The sequence below is a fragment of the Meleagris gallopavo genome, chromosome 5 (assembly GCF_905368555.1).
Source record: "Meleagris gallopavo chromosome 5, MGAL_WU_HG_1.1, whole genome shotgun sequence".
Classification (NCBI taxonomy): Eukaryota; Metazoa; Chordata; class Aves; order Galliformes; family Phasianidae; genus Meleagris; species Meleagris gallopavo.
Genome location: NC_139408.1, coordinates 21,644,508 through 21,665,686, shown reverse-complemented (window position 1 = coordinate 21,665,686; position 21,179 = coordinate 21,644,508). Strand labels below are relative to the sequence as shown.

Here is a 21,179-nt window from a genome sequence, read left to right as displayed (position 1 = left end):
TGAATTCTCTCTGCCACCCCAAGCAGCAGTCTCGCGTACACCATGAGCAGCTCTGGTACACCAGGAGGAAGCAAACCATTCCTGCGATTCCCATGGCTAACACTGTACATATTTCAGCATCAGCTATCAACTATAATTCATTGTTTTCAACCTTGCCAAGGCTTCCAGTCCTGCAGATTCCAGCACACATAGGCTCTTGCTGCTGGTTGGTCACACATTTTAAAACAAGATGCTGCACTGCATTCTTTGTCCATCTCTAAGCTCAAAAAACAGATCAAAACTACCATTGTAGTTAAAATCCATTTAGTGATTTATTCCAGTTCTTGTATACACAGACAAAAACATCCTCTTGGTCACACCAAGAAAACCCAACATCAGTGCATTTTTAGCCTTCATTTTCCTACCCTCTGGCTCAGTGCCTTGTCTGGCTGCTGGCTGCATAACCTGCACCTCAGGGAAGGTTCTCAGAGTAGACGTCATAACACTTGTTCAGCTTCCCAAGAGAAAGACAGAGAGCGGGGTTGAAAGGATAGTTTGCGTTCCATGAGAATAGCAATGCATCTCATTTTCATACATTGTTAGAGTTTGCCCCAAGGGGCAACAGGAACTGAGTTACTTGTTATCATCCCCATATAGACAGAGACAAGCATGGACTCTCTACAGGCTCTGGTTTTAAGCTGAGCTACAAGATGAGCGTAGAAAGTCACCCATCCTACAGTCCTCAGATTGTCACAACGGAGGTAGTATTTCCACTTTCTCTACCCTATCCACCAAAATATTAGCATTAAAACTTAACAATGAAAGTAATTTAATCATGCTAGTACATTCAAACTTTGACAATCCTTTGACTTTCATGAAAGCAGGGAAGTTGTTCAGTATACAGAAGGTTACCCAAGAGTAACCTGATAAAAAAACAAGCATCAAAATAAACCCAAACATCAAAAGAATAATCTCTAATTAAATATGCTAGGGATTTTGTTAGCCTATTACCAGACTCTTGATGATCTTCTTCTGATTTCCCAGGGCTCGGGCAGGAATAACGATATTCAATATTCTGTGTGTACTTGAAAGTAAAGAAATGAGAGAGAACTGACACAAGCAGCTTCAAGTAACTCCTAGGACCCCCTGCCTTGTACATACAAAAAGATGAACTTCCATGTGGTCAGCTCAGAATATATTGTGACTACCAAACAAGTCCCAGGAACACTGTGAGCAATGAGTGTTCTCTGGGGCTGACTGGCAAGAAGATACTGCACCATTCTGTGATGCACAGGCAGACTGCTTTTGTCCTTCAGAGCTTTAATCATTTTTTATTTTGTTTCCAACACTTCTGGACCTTTCTGCCTAATTGCACCCACTTCATCCGTGAAGAGTGATTTACAAGGGAACACAATTTTGAGGGATTAACTTTGATGCTGTTACACGGCCCATCCAGAAGTGACAGCAAAAAATTTATATTAGCTGCTGCTCTTGCCAAAGAATAACACAGAAGCTTATTATGAAGGCAATCAAGCTCCCAAATTAGTGCTGATTTTCACCCCATGCCACTTTAGTGCTGTTAATGATAGAAGAGGCAGCAAATACAAAGCGAAAAAGCCATCAGGAAGCCAGCTAGCTGTCAGTCTTTATTACTGAATGGGGTGACCACAGCCCTTGTTCAGGTACCAGTCTCATCAAATGCAATGAGAGCTGAAGATACACCACAGCAAAACGGTAGGAGTGATCTGTTGACCAGGGCCTTCACTGGAAGGTTCTTGGGGAGCTTCTCGGTCAGAGTGGTGAATTCACAGGGCTAGGAAAGCACCAGTCCTAAATATAACAGTCACCATCACACTTCCACTTGCAAAAGCATATAGGTAGGAAGGCAGGGCTCTGTCTAGACTTTCTCTACCACAGATTTTTTGGAATAGAATGGAAGTGGACAGCACTTTCACTAAAAGCAAGCTGTGAACTATGGTTCTTAAAACATGGGCATTCCTGTGCATCAATATCAGTGTTATACTATTGACAGACCCGAACCATGAGAAGGAAAACAAATCTTGTGAAGAAAAGAAGAAACTAGGTCCCTTCATAACTTTCAGTAGAGAAAAGGAAGGTTCTCTGGGATCTGTCATCTGAGAAATTCCCAAAGACGTGATCCAGATGGAAATATACAAAATATTATATGTTTGATTAAAAACAAGGCTAGAAGCAAGCCACCCATACCCAAAAATTGGAGTGACACCAGAAAGTAACCAGAAAGTTAACACTGATCGCATCTGTCTTTCCTTCAACGAGATCCTAGATCCCCAGATCACCTGAACAGTTTCCTATTCACTGCTCTTTCTCATGTGCTGTTGATTTCTCCTTGCAGTTAGTTAGAAAACTCTGCTTTCTCCTTATTTTCAGGTTTGTATGCAAGAGGCAACTTTCACAATGGACACCTCCATATGCCTTAAGTCATTTCTGTTTAAGTTCTCTTTCAAAACCAGGCTGATGCCTTTCTTGGCTCTGAGATCAGCTGGATTTCCTCCACCACGTTACAAGCTGGCATGATCTTAATTTAAATGGCATATATACGTAAACGTGTCCATACTTTGTACAGAGTTTCTGTAGATTAATCCAACTGAATAAAGATCACTGTCATAGATAACTGAAGCCCCATAACATGAGGAAAGTCTTCTTACAACACGCCTAAGAAGTTACAAGTAAAATATCTATGACTTACTGCTATGTGCCATTGTGCTCTGCACAAGGCTTACTTCTTGGCCTTGCTGATAAACCTCTTCACACAGTCTGTCTTAAAATTATCATTTAACAGGACTGATCACCTCCATTTGCACTATGTGTGGCCATTGCTGTGGCTGAGCAGAACTACTTTATGGCCAATACTCAATTATTTTTAACAGCTCCAGCTGCTACTGAAAGAAGACTCTGAAGCCAGAGAATGCATGGGAGAGACCCACACTTATAACTTGGGTACAGGAATGCCACAGTCGTGTCATGTACTCCTGACGTGGTGAGATCAATCTGACAACTCTGTGACATCCCTTCTGTTCACTTGCTAATAGAGTTTAGAAAAGCTTTTTATAGTAGCTGGCAGAAACAGTAATAGTAACTTGAGATAAGTTCGTGCTACACTTACTTCACTCATGTTTGGATTAATGGTACACTTTCATAAAGTTACACAGTAGACCCTCCCTTACCAGAGAATGCTCAGTTTATAAGGTCCTGCTCTTGCTGGTGATGAACCCAAGCATTCAGCATCCCACCATCCCACACAGAGCACCTAAAAAGCCCTGCACCTCCTTGGCGCAGGATACTGCAAAGGGAGGTTAGACCAGGACAGGATTCAGACTTAAAGGGTAATTTTTTTTTTTTAAGGAGTAACTGTGATTCACCACTGTGCAACTAAATAGGCGAGTCCTAGGTAGAACATGCAGGGACTATTAGAGGGATATTTAAGTTACAGCTTCAAAATAGCATCAAAGCCACAGTACCATGGGTGACAGCCCAGAAGGTAGCATTAAACAGGGTGGGTGCAGCCATGAGCCACATGAGACAAGGGAGCAAACCTATGAGGGTATCAGGGGCAATACAGAGCTAACGCTAGGGAAGCAGAGCTGGCAGGGACTGCAGCTGCCAGAGGAAGAATAGGCTGCTCCTAACCTCCAAAAGCATGTTTTCTGTAAATCAGCCAACAGCTCCTTAATGTACAGTTTCACCATCAGCACTGCAAGTGGGGATGGCTCAGAAGTGCTATACCAGCAGAAGCAGCAAAGTGAGTTACAGCACGGGCTTCAGTGTCATTACAGAAAAAACAGCTGGAGACAAGGTTCTGAAATATGAATTGCTCACAAAGAAAGAACGCTGACTTTAACTCAGATAACAGAGCACATTTAATACATAACCAATGTATAGCCATGATGCCTGATAACACAGGGGCCTATTAAAGGACCAAAGACTGACAAAAATATACTTCAAGTGAAAAAGAGAAACCAAACCTCAAAAAAAGCCACACAAAGTGGAGACAGGGCTGGTGGGGCAGCATTACATCCCTATGCACGAGGCCACAATCCATACCAAGGAGTCTTCAGGACCCCAAGCTCTACTGCTGGACACTCACATCTGCAGTTAAGTGGATGCTGCACCATATCTACCTGCAGCTCTGTTTATTAGCCAGCCAGACGCAGCTGCATGATTTCAGTTCCAAAAGCAGATTTGTAAACATCAGTTCCACCATCTCCTCGGTGAGACACAGTCAAGAGTAAAAATAGCTTCTATATACCTTTACACTTCTCTTCCTCTCTCTGTGTATTTCTGTTTCTCATTTTGTAAAGAGGAGAGCAATAACAGTCAAGTCATCCAGCAAATGTAAAGTGGTTATGGTTCCTTCTATAAGAGGCACTGCAGCCATGAAGCTACCATTGCAATTAATGATTTTAGGTCTAATGGAAACAGCAAAACTACACTGTGAAAGTTTCAGAGAGTAACCACAGTATGCTTGACAAGCACACGTTAAGTTTGATGCAGCTGTGGCCATACAGATTTATTTCAAGGTCCCAAGATGACATCCACATGTACCTGAAAGCGTCCTTTTCATTCAGCCTTTTTAACCCTATTGAGTGGATTGAGTCTCAGTGGCTCTCACACCAGGCATACAAGACAGCAGCTATGAGCACTCTCTTCAGTGTTACACTCTTTCCCTTAAAGCTTGCTGTAGGTATCACACAAAAGCTACAGAGCTTCGCTAAGCTATCCAGAGGTATAGGGTTGATTGCGACAGACATCATCTCTGTAACTGTAACACCACTGGACACAAAACACGTTTTGTTTTTTGCACTGGGCTGGTTTTGGAGCTGAGAGATGGCAGCCTCAACATGGGATCAGGAGTTGCTGCTAGCTTTGCTGGCTCTGGTGCAGAATTCCTGATCACGCTGCATGCAGCTCTGCCTTGGCAATTCCCATGGCAGTCCATGGTGCCTCTGTGTCTCAGCTTTATCATCCATAAAGCAGGGGGAGAGCACATAGCACTTCTGTACCTTACCAAAGTGCTTTATTATGCATGGTTTGCACACGACTAAAAGGAGACCAAACAGTGTGCTTCCTTGGGTTGACACATCAAGAGACAAGCTCTAGTCCCAACTTGAAAGATACATGAAAAATTAATATCTTTGAGCCTCCTTCATCCCCACCAGCAAAATCCACCCACCACCACAATTTGCTTTGAAATAAGGAAAAAAATACTAATTGCTCAGAATTATTTGTTGTCCAGAACACCAACATCTGAGAGTATGCATTCTCTGCAGACATGAACTTGCTCTATCCCAGGGCTTGGGAAAGTACCAGTTTCCCTGGTGCGCAGCACTGTCTTTTGAAAGCCTCACCAAAGCGTGCATTACATGAACTTGCCTGCCTTAGCTTAAAAATTTAAACCAGAACAAAATATATTACTGTGAAATAGGCAAGACATGTCTGAGCAAGTTATTTCCAGACGATTTTCTCCACGAACATCTAACAAAACTAAGTTTATGTTAAATATACACTGAGCATTTTCTTTCTTTTGAGGGCAATCAGCATCTGAGTTGCTCTGCTCCAGGAGGTACTGGCACAATCCACACTGATTAGACTCAGGAGAGGGAGAAAACAGACAATTATTCTGATAACAATCTTATCTCAGGACAGAAATGAGATTAGCTGCCTAGCTGCAGTGATTCTTCCTCAGACTGAGTGTTAGAACGACTGACTAGTGCAACACGGTATAGAGGGGAAGTTTGCTTAGAGAGCACACTGGAAAGTAAAATAAGAAACTCTTCTGCTGGCCCCTTTCAAGCAGGGAGCATCATCTGCCAGGACAAAGTGGCCACGCATGGCACAGTTTCTGACTAGACACCTTCCTGAAACTGCAGTCAGGCAATTCTTCCTTCTAGTTTTCTACCTCACAAGTAGAAAAGAGTGAGTAAGAATGGCTGGGACCCTTCTCTGCCTGCAGAAAACAACTCCCTCCAGCCACACGTTCTCCTGTTATTTTTGCATACAATTCTCAAAACACTCAGATGGTAGAACACACATTTGCTTTTCATGAACTCAGTGAACAACACTGCTGGGAAGTTCTCTGGAGACAGTTTTGATTTTACATCTCTAATTTTATGCTCTTTTTCTTTGTTACTCCCTTTACAACAGGGACACTAATTCCTCTCCCCCAGGTGTTTACAGCCTTCTCATCTCTGGAACCATCTAAAATAACAGAGAGGGCAACATCAAGGGGTACTAACAGAACACCCCTGAGATAAGGATCCCAGATAAGTCTGTACTTGAAACAAGTCTCACAAAGAACAGATGATTAATATAGTAGTAGGAGAGAAGCCAAATGGCTCAGGAGGTTGCTTACACCATACCCACACCAATGGGTTTACAATGGGGCCCCCCTGCAGAAAACACAATGGATCAGTCTTCCAGAGGTGCCAACATTCTGCTGTAATTTCAGATGCTGAGAGCTCAGCTCAGCAACCGGAGCATGGGGAGACGGATCTTCAGCAACGGGCTACGATGTTTGGATCTTCAACAAAGCAGTTTCATCAACTCTTTATGTTGGCCAATTGCAAGGAGAAAACGACCTCCAGAACACATTCACCAGAAATGTCACCCCCCTTCCCCATCTCATCCCCCTCAAAAATAAAAATAAAAATAAAAACAAAACCCCAGACCAGACAAATCAAGCTGACAAATCTGAAAAAGAAAGGTTGCTAACAAAAAGGCAGAGTGGTAAATTTCCTCTCCGAAATATACGACAGCACTCTGCTTCAGTATATGCAGTTTTCTTCATACATCTATTTAGACTAAGATGAATATCCTTATTAAAAATAAATAAATACAGAAGCAAGCAGACACAAGAGAGTCAACTTCTACACTTCTGCCCTGCTGATCTGAATTCACGGCATTTATTTAGTTATAATCCTTCACATAGGAAGTTTATTTACACAGACAGGGATTTCTGGAATTTTGCAGGATTAGTGATCTACAGCATTCTCAGTGCATGAGTTTTAGCATCAAAATTACCCTGCCCAGATATTCAATGCCTAGAGTAAATATTTGGGCTGATGAAGGTTAAATAGATTAGCCAGGATGAAGCCAGGGTGCTCTGCTTATTTACTCAGAAGCTTAAATATTGCTTTTCTTCATTTATGAAGCCTAGTTGAAAAGAAAAACACACAAAATGAACTACACTCACCCAACCTGCAGTGAGACAACTGTCACTGTCAGCCTGGTTACCCATGCAACAAACCTCACATCTCACACCTTGGTCTCAGTATGGCAAGCACAGAGGAAACAACAGCTTCAGCACAAACTGAGTTTTAGCTGCACAGGGGAAATGGGACAAACAACAACCCCCCCTCCCGGATCTATTCAAAAGGAAGAGTGAAATAATTGGTGTGAAAGCCATTTGCAGTTGAGTTACACTTTTGAGATGTAAAGAGGCAGCTATGAATGACTGCTTGAGACCAGATTGTGTCCATACCTTCCACCGCAGAGATTTCCAAATGCTCTCATTGGTGCTACACATCAGCTTTCTACCAAAATCAGCAAGAAATATGCACCCGTTACCAGTGGAGCCGTGTTAAACTAGTTCCAAAGTTCTAACCCCTATTCCAAACTGCTCTGTCCTCTATCTGCAACACACCACTTCCCACTACCAGTTTCCAGCCCTCTGCTATGTCATGCCACCCATACCCAATGAGGTCTGGTCTTGTTTACTGCACTCTCAAGGTAATTTAGGCAGAAACTTTGGGCACTTGGAAGAGGAAGAAGTGTCCTTCCTCCAGTCCATGGTTGCTCCACGTAGATGTAGCATTCCTAAGAAGCTCTCAGCCAGCTGCCTTTGAAGCCTGGAGAAAAAGAGGGAAAAAAGGCTCGACCTTGAAAGCTACATTTTTTCCCTTAAAAGAAGTAATCTCCAGGGGCTCTCGAGAAAAATAAAAAGCAAACTCTCCAGATCTTTGTCTCATGCCAGTTTTGAGAGGCTTTTGTTTCTTTGCTCCTGTTTGGTGGTTTGATTACAGAACTTTCACAGACACCGCGCACCACGAGCAGCTCCCAGACCCCCTCACTGTCTGCCCCACTCCCAGGCCTGCCCCGCGGCACACAGCCAAGCGTGACACGACAGATTTTATGGCAGGCAGCTCGCAAAGAGGAGTTTGTTGAATGTAAAGCACTGACCCAAAGTGAATTCCCACCCACACACACGGTCACAGCCAGCTCCCATATGACAGATGTGCTCTTGGCAGCGCTCAGCACAGCCTTGCGCGCCCACAGCTGATGTGGAGCCGCACTGTGGCCTCTCACACCCCGTGGCTGAAGGTCCCGCTATTTCAGAAGACAGCTTACACTTACCCCAAAATTTCCAGTGGTGACCACATTAACTTTAGCATGACAAAAAGGGGCTGCTGCTCCTGTTCTACCTCCCTGTGCATGCTGCTATGTCCTCAGCATTCCTCTCCTCCTCTCCCAAGCTCAGCTCCTCCTCTGTCAGTCTGCCCTATTAACCTTCTCTATTTCCCACCCACTCAAATTTGCACATTATTAAGCATCCAAAGCCTTTTGTTCAAGGTCCTCAAACAAAAGCGTAGCTATGGCGTTTCCTGGCAAGAGGTGCCTTACATCCAGCAGTCACTTAGGGCAGCTTTAATAGACTCATTTCTCCCAAACACAAAAAACATGCGAGATAGGCGAATTCAAGGACATGTCCTTTCCTGAATTCCACAGAACAAGATAAGCCTGCGAGCCTTGCACTTATTTTATCTAAACTAAGAGGCTTCCTCCATTCTTCCAGCCAGTAAAAAAATAATTATTTACCACCGAGGCACAGAATAGGTTAAAGTTTCCTCTGTCTTGTCTCAACTCCCTTCACAGATTAGGGGAAAACAATGAAGTCTCCGCACTTTGTGATATTGCTAATGCCTCCTGTGGGGTTAGCAGCGCCTGCTGTAAAGAGGATTATGATTACAGTTTAAGAGGAGCATGCACAGCACTGCCGCAAGAGGCACAGGCTTATCAGAAAAGAAACCAAGCTGCCCCCAAACTATGCACACGGGACTCCCGCCCACCTTCAGCTCTGGTTGCTGGCTCTGTCTCAGATCACACACCCGCTTATCAGGGGAGATAGAGGGGCAGCCGTGCTTGCAGGGAGCACGGAAAAGACTAGGGGGATAAATGAGTAACACTATGCAAACAGCTTGCACACATTCACCATCAGAACACGCAGCAGTGTTTACAGATCGTCTAACCACATTCATCTATATCACAACACAGACATGCCAGAGCACAGCGCATGTTGCATGCTCCCGGCCACAGTTAGGAAATCCTGAAGGAAAAACTGCTGATGGAGCTATGCTAGCTGTGGTGACACTGACTGGGTTAGCACAGGCAAGACTGCAAATACAGAAAAGCAGAGCATCATCCACTAGATCTGCTCTGAGCACTTAACTCTGAGGTGCAGCTTCACGTGCTGGTGAGGGTCTCTGGCAGACCTCTCAGTCTTATACAGAGCTGACTCCACTGGAGAGAGAATAACGAATTGCCACTGAGTATTTGGAAGATCCATCAGCCTGGACTCTCAAAGGTACCATCAGCAAAACAGCTTACTCACACCCATCCATCTCTACCAGCTACTACAGAACACACATAGCACAATTTCTTTTTTTGTAACACAAAGAGTGTCAGCCAAAATAGTCATCATAAATTCCTTGACTTCAAAAAACACTCAGACTAGCAGAAGGACACACAGCTGGCTAATTCCCGTGTCAGCACTAAGAGAACTCAAAGCCTCATGCTGGATGAAGTCTCACATTCTGGGGCAGAAACATCCTGCTTATGTGAGAGGGTTTTTGTTTGCTTGTTTTTAAAACACTGTCACCATGCTTGTTTTCTCCAAGATTTTACAGAGATATTCCTCCTCATCCCTAGTTCTTCTCAGAAGGGTATAATGACCCCTTCTACTTATTAGAGGCTAGGACTGAGAGCTATAGCATTAATGCATGCTCTCCTGACTTTTTACAGGTTCAGAAATCACAGCTTCATTTGCCCCAGGGCTTGGCTCTGTCTCATTACGCACTGTTGTTCTAAGCAGTCTTTGCCACCTCGCAGCACACACCAGAAAAGCCGTAGACCAAACCCTCCAACCGCTCATATTACTGAACAAAGCAATAGTTTTAAGATGCTCACAAGGCTCTTCCCTGAACTGTGACATGACTTAAATCAAGCCGTTTGGTTCCTGCAGAGGGCTAAGGTCTCCTAGAGACAGTTGGATGCTTTTAATTAGCCAAAACAAACCTTCTTGTGCTGGGACAGCTCACACAGCTCTGTGCTAACCTTCACTGCTGGGTGCCAGGCTCCTCTAGGTTCCCTCTTTACCCACTTTTCCTTCCCATTAATCTCTGTGGAAGAGAAAAAGAAAAAGAAACAGAGCTGAAAGAGAGAAGATTAGGCTGGATTATAGTGTCTAAAAACAGAGCACATACTAAAACAGCAACTTTCCCATTAACCTGCCTTCAACAAACATGTGCTTTGGAGGGGATTTGTGAACTACTATATAGATCTGAATTTAAATTGACACTTTCACATTCTCTGAAATGAATGGGAACTGGGGTGTTAGCAGCAGTAGATTAAGTCACTGTCTATGAAATTTTAATCAAGTCATCATGTGGGCCTTCACCCTTGGGAAGGCAGAACTTCAGTGCCTTTCTCAACATCACAACACAATAAGGTGACACAGCAAACTGAAGAATCCTCAGAAGAAATGTCCTTCCTTATGGCTGATGCTTTAAAAATTAATTGTTTTAAGAGGAGCATTTGATAGTAGGTTTGGCACAAGGTGGTGGTAAGAGGAAAGGCAAGGAGGAATAACAAAAAGCAACAAAAATAAAATGAAATCCATCAAGGTGGGGGTTGAATGAGCAGACATAAGAAAAAAAAACAAAAACAAAAACAGAAGATTCAGGTTTTGATAAAGGTGCCTATTCACCATCACCTCTGCAGGTAAGTCATTTTCATTTGGGCAGCAAAGATGTACAAATGTACTGTATCAGCAGTGTCAGGACAAGCTTTACATTCAAATCAAAACATCTCTGCTTCTTCCAGCCTCAGTGGCCCTAACAGAAACCTCAACTGACAGTGCCACATAGCATCGTTTTATAGATGCCTTTGATACCCTCTGCAAAGGGAATACATTCACAGAAAGAACAGTTGGTTTAAAACAGAGGAAAAGCAGAGAGAGCAAGCACATCATCTTCCAGGCTACCATAAACAGCAGTGCAGATGGAACATTTTGCAAGAGATAGCTGTCACAGTTTGGACAGAATCAGACAAAACTGCTATCCAAGAGAAGGCTGGAAGGGGGCAATCAAAAGCAGATATACAAGATCACCTCAAGTTGCAGGAGGCCTATAAGGATCATTGAGTCCAACTCCTGGCTCCACATAGGACCAGCCTTCACCCTGTTTGAGAACGCAGGACTAAGCCTGCCAAAACTCTACCTTAACTTGTATTTACAATTAAATGTTGATTAGTTCGATGACTAAATGTCTGACTTTCACTCCAGACCAGGCACACAGAAAACTGCACTGCTGCCACAGTAAACTGAAGCAAGAATTAACCTCAAAACATGCTTTATTCCCAACCTGCTGTCAAATGCAGTGATTCATATGACCTGCCTGTACTCACCAACTCATTTCTCACAGGCTGTCTCTACCATAGCAACAACTGAACCAGACAGGAGAGAACTGACCACAACACACCAGAAACTCCACACCTCTGCAGACTCTTGAGCTTCCTTACCCAAAAGACATTCTGCACCCTAAACCACTTCAAACCAGGTAGTGCTTGCTGCCCTACATAAATGTATCTCACTCTGCCTACATGGAGACTTTGGTATATCGACTTCCAGAATGCAATTTATTCACTAGTAAAAAATAAAAATTAAAACTAAAAAAAAAAAATCAGAAGCTCTAATCTCTTACAAAGGGAAACAAACAAAAAAAAAGTTAGAGTCAAGTACCCATCAGATCTAGAAGCATAGGTGAATAAATTAAATGTCTCCAATTGACACAAGGATGAGAAGAGCATACAGTATTTTGAAAGGCTCTGGTTAAAGATCTCTTAGTATCAAAATTCAATTTCTTTCAGGTTTTGCAAACAACAGCCTTGGGCTGAATGCTGCCAGCCTGCCTGCAGCCTTTGAGGAGATTAGGTTATTACCAGCCAACTATGAGACTCTTAAATCCAGCATTAATCCTAATTCCCATTTAACCAAATCTTCATTGTGCAGTGAAAGCTGGCTGTGCACACATTTCCACATACATCCTGCCATCTGCAGTGGTCTGTGTCGCAAACAATAGATGTTACACCTCATGTATGCTTAAGAAATACATCCTGACTTTCATTTCCAGAGAATCCCAGTAAAGAAAGATTGGAGCTGGGGGGAAAAAAAAAAAAAAAAAAAAAAAAAAAAAAAAAAAAAAAAAGGCCAAACTGAAATGATTTCTGGGAGACAGTGGGAACGGGATGGCTTACAACCTAAAAGCTTTTTAGCAGCCAGATGGAGCAGCTGGATGACTGGAGATGTCAGCCCTGGCTTGGAAGAAGGCACAAATCACAAGAGTATAGAGGTATATGCAACCCTGACCTCATAACACTGCAGTGGTGCTGAGTATGTCAAGTCATCTACTCCAAATGCCTAAAATCACAAACTATAATCATAACTTGCAAACGCAAGATCACCTTAGACCCTTTTCAATACCATTTTATTCTAATTTCCTTCTAAAACTCTCTTACAGTTGCTAAATTGTACATGGCTCCATGTTGCCAAGGTTTGCTGAACTGCCTGTGGGTGAGACATTCTGCATGTTCTGCTACTCCTGGGCAAGGTACTGATGCAAGAGACAAAGAAACTGTAGATTAGGACTGACTGCTGCTTGGTCTATTACTAACAGGACAATTTTAGTCCTGTTAGAAGTTAACACAGTTATTTCGGGAAGGTGAAAACCGCAATAATGTTTCCTGTTTTTGAAGCTCGAGAATTGACTGGAGATAGAGACCTTCAGGCCAGCACACTCCCAGGAGAACAAAGACGTGTTTGGCAACAGTACCTGTTACAGGCAGTAGGTCTTCCTACTGGAAGAGGAGGCCATAACTGTTGGAAATGGCAAACCACTATTTCCATCAATTCCAAACTCAGCACACTGACCATTTCCTCCCAGCCCCCCACCCCAAACAAATGAAAAAAAAAAAAAAACACAAAAAAACACCCAATCAAACAGCATGAGATTTAGGGGCAGTATTCACAAACTGGAGGCACAACTTTCCTCCTTCTTCTTGCAGCTGGCCATACCTGTCACTTGATCAACAAGCCACACAAACAGAAGCTGCAGCAGAGCTGTGGTACAGTGCAGTAACAGCCATCCACACAACAACCACTACCAAGCTGTGGTAGCTCCCCAAGTGCATGTTCCTGGCCCACAGCTAATGGGAGCCCATTTATTTTAATGGGATAGAGTTCAGTTGAAATTAGATTACCTTGCATTTGCCATGGGTGAAGACCACACATGGATAATAATCACAGCTTATCTAACAGCTGGTAATTTGACTAAGTGCCTGGCTTTTGGAATTCTGTAAACTGGTTCATAGCTCCTTTTCGCCTAACTTCTAGGCAAAATTTGAACCGAGGACTTTCCCAGAAAGTAGCCTATCCATCCTGCTGGTGCTTATCCTGGGTATTCTTCAGTCAGAGTCTGCAAATAGGAATGAATGGAATTGTTGGAAAGAATGACTACTCTAACAACTACAAAGATCTCTCAGAGCAGAATAGCTCCAATATGCCAAACAATTATTCCTCTGACACAAAATCACAGATTTGTCCAGGTGAGAAAATAGAAGCTTTCTCAGCCTTCTCAGTGATGGGCTGGATCCAAGATCTTTCTGACCTCAGAAAAAGACCATTACACGCAACCAGGGCCGTCAGTTGCAAACTAGTACAGATGACTTGCAGGTTTTAGACTGTGTTTTCTGATAATCAGCATTTCAGCACTCCTTCCTTCTGCGCTCAGTCATCAGCAGGGAAAACTGGGGCTTTTAAATTACACAGGCAATTAAAAAAGGAAGAAGTCAGACATTCCCATTGTATTCTGCACAATAATTACTCTCCCAAGGCAACTGTAGATAAAACAAACACCTGCACTGTTTTCCATCAAAGAGAAGGTAACCCATTCCCTGCAAGAAGCACGCTTCACAGTTCATGGCTGCCTTTTTGGGCAGCCCAGGAGCCTGCTTCTCAAGTTCATCCAAAAACCCAGCTCTGAATGACGGGCACCTTCAGAAATGGTAGAGGATTTTGTTTTGCATTTGTGCTTAGTATTTAATCTGCAGATTAACTGCATACTTAATCATGGAAGTGAGGCTGATATGTCACACACACATACAGTCCTCTAAGCCCTACTTTTCCCATTGCCAATAATGTCATCTATTAGTAAGGAAGAAGGGGTTGTAGTGAGTGGGAGAATGCAACTCAAGAGCCACTCTCCTTATACATGCAAAGCCAACTACAGAAAAAATAGAAACAACCTATTTATGCATACAGTCTTATATTTTCAACCAATGTATCATAAACCAATGTACAATTTGTGCAAAAAAATAAGTAACTTAATGTTGAAAAAAGTAATGAGATTTTCCCAATAGAACACTAACATTTCAGAGGAAATCATTTCTGATTGAAAGGTACTGTTCAGAGTACCTAAAGCTGCCCAATGTGAAATGTAAGAAACAGAGAGATGAGCCCAATGGAAACAATCTTTAAGCATAAATGGCAAGCAGACTGTAACTGTTCATGCTGGGAAAAACACAAAGCACAGGGAATTAGAAAACAAATCTACTCCCTCTCAGAAATATATATATACACACATACACCCAATGTGTTAAAAGTCACACAGGAAATTATGGTCAACAAACAGACTGGATTTCAAAAGTGCCCCATTCCTAGCTCACTACACAGTAGCTTTGTCTTTATATCATTTAGAACAATCCCTAAAGCAGATTTCCCCAGCTTGAGATGCCTCAAGCAAAGCCCTTTCTGAAAGGGAAAGAAGCATATTTCAGCCTGTCTCTGCTATCCAGCCCATTTACCTTTGGCTTGCTTCATCTGCTCTACTGGTTCTGTCTCCAGAGGAAACCCCTGCAGCAAGCCCTCCTCTACTGCCTGCCCCTCCTCCTGCCCTAGGGTGTGCTGGCAGTCACACTACTCTATAACAAATGCAAGAGGGAAGGCACTGCTACTTTGAAGCTGTGAAACAATTGGGCTGAGAGCTAATATTAAAAGAAGTATGCCTTAAGAACAAAACACACACACTGAAAGTTCACCGAAACCTAAATGTCTCAGTCTTAATGGCGAGGATGTCCCTGCAGTTCAGTGATTCAGGCACTTCTGGGGGCTGAAATTATCTGGTTAGGCCTGATTAAAGATAAGCACAGACAGCTCCATTGTTCCAAGACATTTCAGAGACAGCTAAAGGAATGATGGAATCTCATGGGTTTAATAACACTCATGGTTTCCGTTATTTATATCGCCAGTTATCTAAGTATTTACCTGGCTCCAAAGCACAACATTAACAGAATCTCTATAGAGCTGTATGAGATATTTCCAGCACGTCAAAAACCTCTGCTGAAAACCTAAATAAATAGAGCAGAAGTTTGTCACAGCTACAGTTAATATCCCAGGAGGAGGATGCTCGCCCTGCCTCCTGAGCAGACATAGCAGCACAGAGCTAGGCAGGTCCTTGCTCCCAGATCACAGATGCCTTCTGGCAAACACACACAGCCCTCCCAGCTGTAATCCCAGAGTTTGAGCCTTCCTCAGTGAAGATGGTGAGGTATGAAATCCAGAAGAATCAGACCTGCAGCTGGGACAAGCCATCCAAGGCTGGATGGGCTGTGCTGACAACAAAGCAACGCAGACCCCTCACACAACAGATACATCTCCAACACTGTGGACAGGGTACACATCCTAAAAACTGGTTGGGGGAGCAGAGAGTGTCTGTACTACCATTTACCAAGTCTGGAAAGGGTCTTAGAAGTTACCCAGCCTGATTTCCAGTTCTTTTTTCCTTGGGTGCTACCCTCCCCACAGGGTGCTGGTTACAGGATTACCTGATTGACACCAGACCTGCAGACTGGAACAAATGAGCATTCAGAACCGCTCCATCCTTCTTCCTTATTGATACGAGAAGTTGTGGCTAACAGAGGTAAAAAGCCACTTGAAACTTAATCTCTGTCTGGACCATCCTTTTGTGGTTAAAAAACATCATTCTTCCCCACTACCACCCCAATTGCTCTGTATGTTGAGAGTTAAAATAGACAGCAGAACCATTAGCATTTTGATAGCTTTCCACACAAGTATAGCATAAAGCCTTTAAAATTCATTGCACTGAGATAATCCTTCAAGTCTAGATTTCCTCCTCAGCTTGAGGCAACCAAGGGGTTTTCTGCCTCTTAATACCTTAATAGGAAGCTCCAAGGAGCTGCCAAACTAGAGGTCTCAAATACACTCAAGAAAAGCAGAGTCCCAAAGTTCAAGAGAAGCCATGTGAAGTGTCTGAGGTCGAATTAAGAAACAAATACAGGGGCATCATCTTAAATACTGCAGTCCCCCAGAGACCCTGGCTTCTGTACACCACAGCTCACAGCTGCTGCCTTCCTTTCAGAGCACAAAGCACTCCCAGCATCCACTAATTGCAGTTACCACCGAGGGCACTCAGCATTTCTTAAAATGAGCAAATTAAAACCTTGACCCGGATTCAGCACAAGCTCGGGGACTGGAGGCTCCTTGTCAGGATCAAGGCTGAATTTGTTAATACTAGCACAATTTCAAGAGCTGTGCTTTGAACTGTATAATTGGCATTAATACTCAGCAACTGCTAACTTGTGCCTGGAAAGTTTCTGCAGCGGGTGCCTTAAGAACTCTAAAGAACATTGCTTTCCCAGGGAAGCACCCTGGGCTGCCTCAGGGCGAGGAAAGCAGCCATCTCATCACCTCCTGCCAGTGATTAGGATTTCTGCAGTGAAACCAGCTGGGTGCTGCAGGACAGCATCACACCTGAGAGATCATCATATTTCAGGACTTGAGGAGTCACTAACTTGTTAAGGACAATTAGGCCTGATAACATTTTCCCTGCACACGCTTTTTCCTTTGAACAGACTGCTTCCCAACATTGTTCACTAGAAACCTGTGCACACCTATAACGAAGGTTAACCAGTCAAAAGTGCGGTCAAAAGAAGCCAAGAGCAGCAGCGCAGGCACTGCAGTGAGAGGTGGAAAACCGAGGTTCAGATCCAAGGGCTGTGACCCATAGTCTCCCACGCTCTGCTGTGCATCCCCAAACCACAAACGTGCATTAATTTGGCTGAGATAAGAAACTCCAATCAGTTTCTCAAAACTTCAAAAACTGTTTGTTTTTCCTATGAGAAAAAAACAACCAGAGCTCATTTTACAGAGAAAAAGGTGCTTTATCCAAATTTAGTGAATATATAATTAACACGGTGAAGAAAAGGGAAGACTTTAATACCAGAACTCTGAGCTACCAGAACATTCATCTCCATGAGATTAGAAGAAAAAGCTATTGATTTAGCTGGCAAAACTCTCCCTCTAACACAGGAAATATTCCCTTCCCATTTTTCAAGCCCAAAATATATTTTCTAGGAGCAGAATTTGGATAGGGAAGAAAGTTATAATGGCTCTTTCTAAAAAAATAAAAATAAATAAAAAAAATAAAAATAAAAAAGTAAAAAAGTAAAAAATAGTAATAAAAAAGATTTCCTATTCTCTTATCCGTCCCAAGTTTCTTGCATCAGCACTGTCAGTCAAGTCATTCAGATTTGACACGCATCACTAAAACAGTTGGCAGTAAACAGAATTCTGTGCCTCCAAAAGGTGTCACAAAGACAGAGTCCATTTGCAACTGTAAGATGCTGAGATGCTGTGGACCACACATAAACTCTTGATAAACAAGTGGCAGGCAATGACTGCGACTCACAGAAGAGAGGCTACATCTGCCAGGGTGATCTGAGCACCACTCAGAGGGGGAAAGCACACAGGCAGTTCAGGTGCCTGCCCATACTGCTCACTTAAGCAAGCTGCCCACTTCATTACCTACCAGTCAATCTCCGAGCAATGTCCAGGAGTATACACACAATCACAAACACTTCTAACAATGCAAATCTTCTGTCAATTGCATTTACGGCTATCAGAATGGTGAGAAAATTACCTTATCATCAATTTCAACAACTTTATCTGCTTCACTACTTCCTTGCTAAGCAATAGTGTATCCGGACATATCCTTGCCATTCTTCATCACAAGGAAAAAGGCTCAGGGAGGTTAGAAAAGATGGAGGAAGCAATAAATCTTGTCCACGCAGAGTCACGAAGCTGCAAGACTGCCAAACAGAGGCCCTCTTGCATTTAATAACATTCTATTTGAAAATCAATGTTTGGGCTCGCTCCATACTGTTGCACTTCATAAAGAATAAATGATCAGAGCTGAAGGTTGCAGCCTTGAGTTAAAGGACAGGCTACAGATATAATCTTATAGGATACTGGGAAAAAGGTCCACTCCATGGCTTCTTTTGGGCTGCTCAGCTTTACGTGACCAGCCCTAGACTGCAACAGTGAAGCCTTCAGGACAGCTCCAGCCACAGAAAGGATTTTGCATGTCAGTCTGAGTGCGCAGCCCTCATCTGAATTCTAGCTCCAGCTTACATCTTTGAGACATGCATTTAAGTTGACAATTTAGTGAGAAAATGATTTCATTAATAAATTTTTTTTTCAGTTCTCCACCCCTGATTCTGGAGAATCTTAAATCAACGGTTTACTTTTCTCAGTAATTCAAGTATATTTAACTAATTCAAAGAACACAGATATGCAATGGATGCAGAGCAATCTGGTCATTCACTGATTAGAAGATTCACACGGACCATCCCGAAATACCAGCCATCACTCAGAGCAGAATCTAAGCCCCTGAAGAAAAGCAGCAGCTTATCTCCATCCTCCTAGGTACCTAGGGAACCTCAGCAATCAGCTTCTTTAGAGCAATAGGCTCCTTTAGAGGTTCCTTCAATGACTGCAACCAAAAGAAGTAAGAGGCAGAAAACTGCTGATGTTTCAGTTGAAGATAGACTTAGACTTAATTAAAAAGACTGATCGAGAAATAACATCAATCTAAAAAATGAAAACTAAGAGATCACTGTCATCTACTATTTCAAAAGAGATACAGTCTACTTATCACTAAAAACATAAAAGCAAGGCTTACAGTGTTTTTGTTCTTTTTTAAAGGCTTCATATCTGGGGTCTGCCCCCCTCACACACACTGGAGCTCTTCTCACACCCAGGAGCAGTTTGAGTTTACAGAGGATCCAGATCTGACAGCGTGCTGTGGGTCCCAGAGCCATCAAAGCTGCAGGACAGACATCCTGGCTCTGACTGCCAGCTGCTCAGGCCGTCTGCTGCCCTGTGCTTTCACCTGGTGTGGACACACGTCATGCCTCCTGCTTCAATTTGAAGGAGGAAGCAAAAACAAAAAAGGCAAGCTCGGGCTCTTCATCTACCACAGAACAAAAGCCTTCTTGAAACAGGTCAGCAGAGACCATCAGAGGATGCATTTGGCTTTTGGAAACAGGAAACTCTCATTATTTAAACCTCAATTACAGAGCAACAGCTTGGAACCTTTTGCCTTTAAAAGGAGTGTTTTTTTCTTTGCCCATGCAAAAAAAGCAGCTTAAAATACCAGCTTCCCCCACTTTGCCACAGCTCACCTTTCCTTTTTTGAAAGCTGGAATTAAAATCCAAAGAAAAGGCAGAGTGGGATTCTGACACAGTGAGATCTGAGTGACCACCTTATGCAGCACATCGGGATGCACATGGCTGAGGGGCCCAGAAACACCCACAGCCTCCAGCTTTTGTCACACAGACAGCAACCATAGAGATCAAATGCCCTGGTTAAGCACACATCTAGCTTCCTAGAGACCTCAGCCTGGCCACCTTCTCACTCTCCAAGGATTAAGAAAGAATGAAGAATGAACCATTTCCCTCTCCTCTCCATTAAATGGGAGGAGTGAGGAAAGTGGAGGAGAGAGGCCTCCTGCTGCAACCATGTGTTACCCCTGGCTCTGCTGAGCTCACAATCACGTGTTATCCCTGGCTCTGCTGAGCTCACTGCAATCAACCAGCAGGCGTGTTTCATCCTCTTCCAAGCAGCTCCTCTCTTGCCCTAAGCATTATTTTTTCATACCCTGCCCAACAACAATGGCCCAGGCACAAACATATCAGCAGTGCTCAGCTCTGTTTTCCTTGGCTGCTTCAGGTGGTTTTCTAACAATGCTCCTCAGAGAGGGCAGGAGCTTAAGAGCATTTTCATCCTATAATCACTTGTGAAGTCCTGACCCTGCCAAAAAACACCAGAAGTGCTTCGTGGACAGTTGCTCTTCTCCTTTTCTCTTATTCCCTTAGGGATGAAGCTATGAAATCCACCTTGGAACTCTTCATGCAAAAATCCTCATGTACTGGAACAGCAGTCTTGTGGTTAGGACATGCATATCTGGCATGTGAGGAACCTGCTTTCAGGACCCCGTTTTGGATTTGTGTACATAGGTGAAAAACCCAAACGGCCTGACGTCTGGCCAGTATCTCTGTTTTGACTAAAAAATTCTGTTCCAAACCCAAGAAATTCACCCAAGGAGAACCGAGTGGAGACCAACTCTTTCCCACAAAGTAACACTGGTTTCAATAAATCAGCATTTTTCTTCAGGCAAATTGTTTCCTTGAAAAAACTCCCATCCAGTCCCAGTCCTGAGCAGTAAGTAATGTGGTTTCAGCTGAGGACGCACGCCGGGAAGCAGCCTGCCCAGCAGCAGCTCTGCTCAGAACAGCTCAACTTCCCCAAGCCAAAGGAACCAACAAGGCTTCCTGAAGTCTGTCCTGACACTTCAGGTTTCTCTCGTCTTCTAACTGTATTGTTTAACAGCGGAAAGGAGGCGTGGTGGGAAAACCTCACACACTCCATTCCTGTTTACATCACTTGTTCCTCAGTCTGTGTGATCTGAGAGTCAAAACGTTGCTGATGTCCTGAAACATGTAAGCATATCTACATGGGGGGAAGCTCCAGAGC

The 21,179-nt window shown here is 43.3% G+C and overlaps 1 protein-coding gene across 11 annotated transcripts in view; it reads right to left on the bottom strand.

Annotated features, from left to right (window-relative positions):
- The window catches only part of TSPAN18 (tetraspanin 18), a 104,345-nt gene that overhangs the window by 74,094 nt on the left and 9,072 nt on the right, over window positions 1–21,179 (bottom strand). For 3 of the 11 annotated variants that reach the window (XM_085224616.1, XM_085224618.1, XM_085224619.1), the window contains exon 2: window positions 10,348–10,412. The exons of 5 other annotated variants lie outside the window; for them this stretch is intronic. The gene's annotated coding sequence lies outside the window, so the exon portion shown is untranslated. Of the gene's footprint in view, window positions 1–8,370; window positions 8,396–10,308; window positions 10,413–21,179 lie in introns of those variants that run through there. 3 more of the 11 variants (XM_085224617.1, XM_085224620.1, XM_085224623.1) reach the window with 2 other exon arrangements.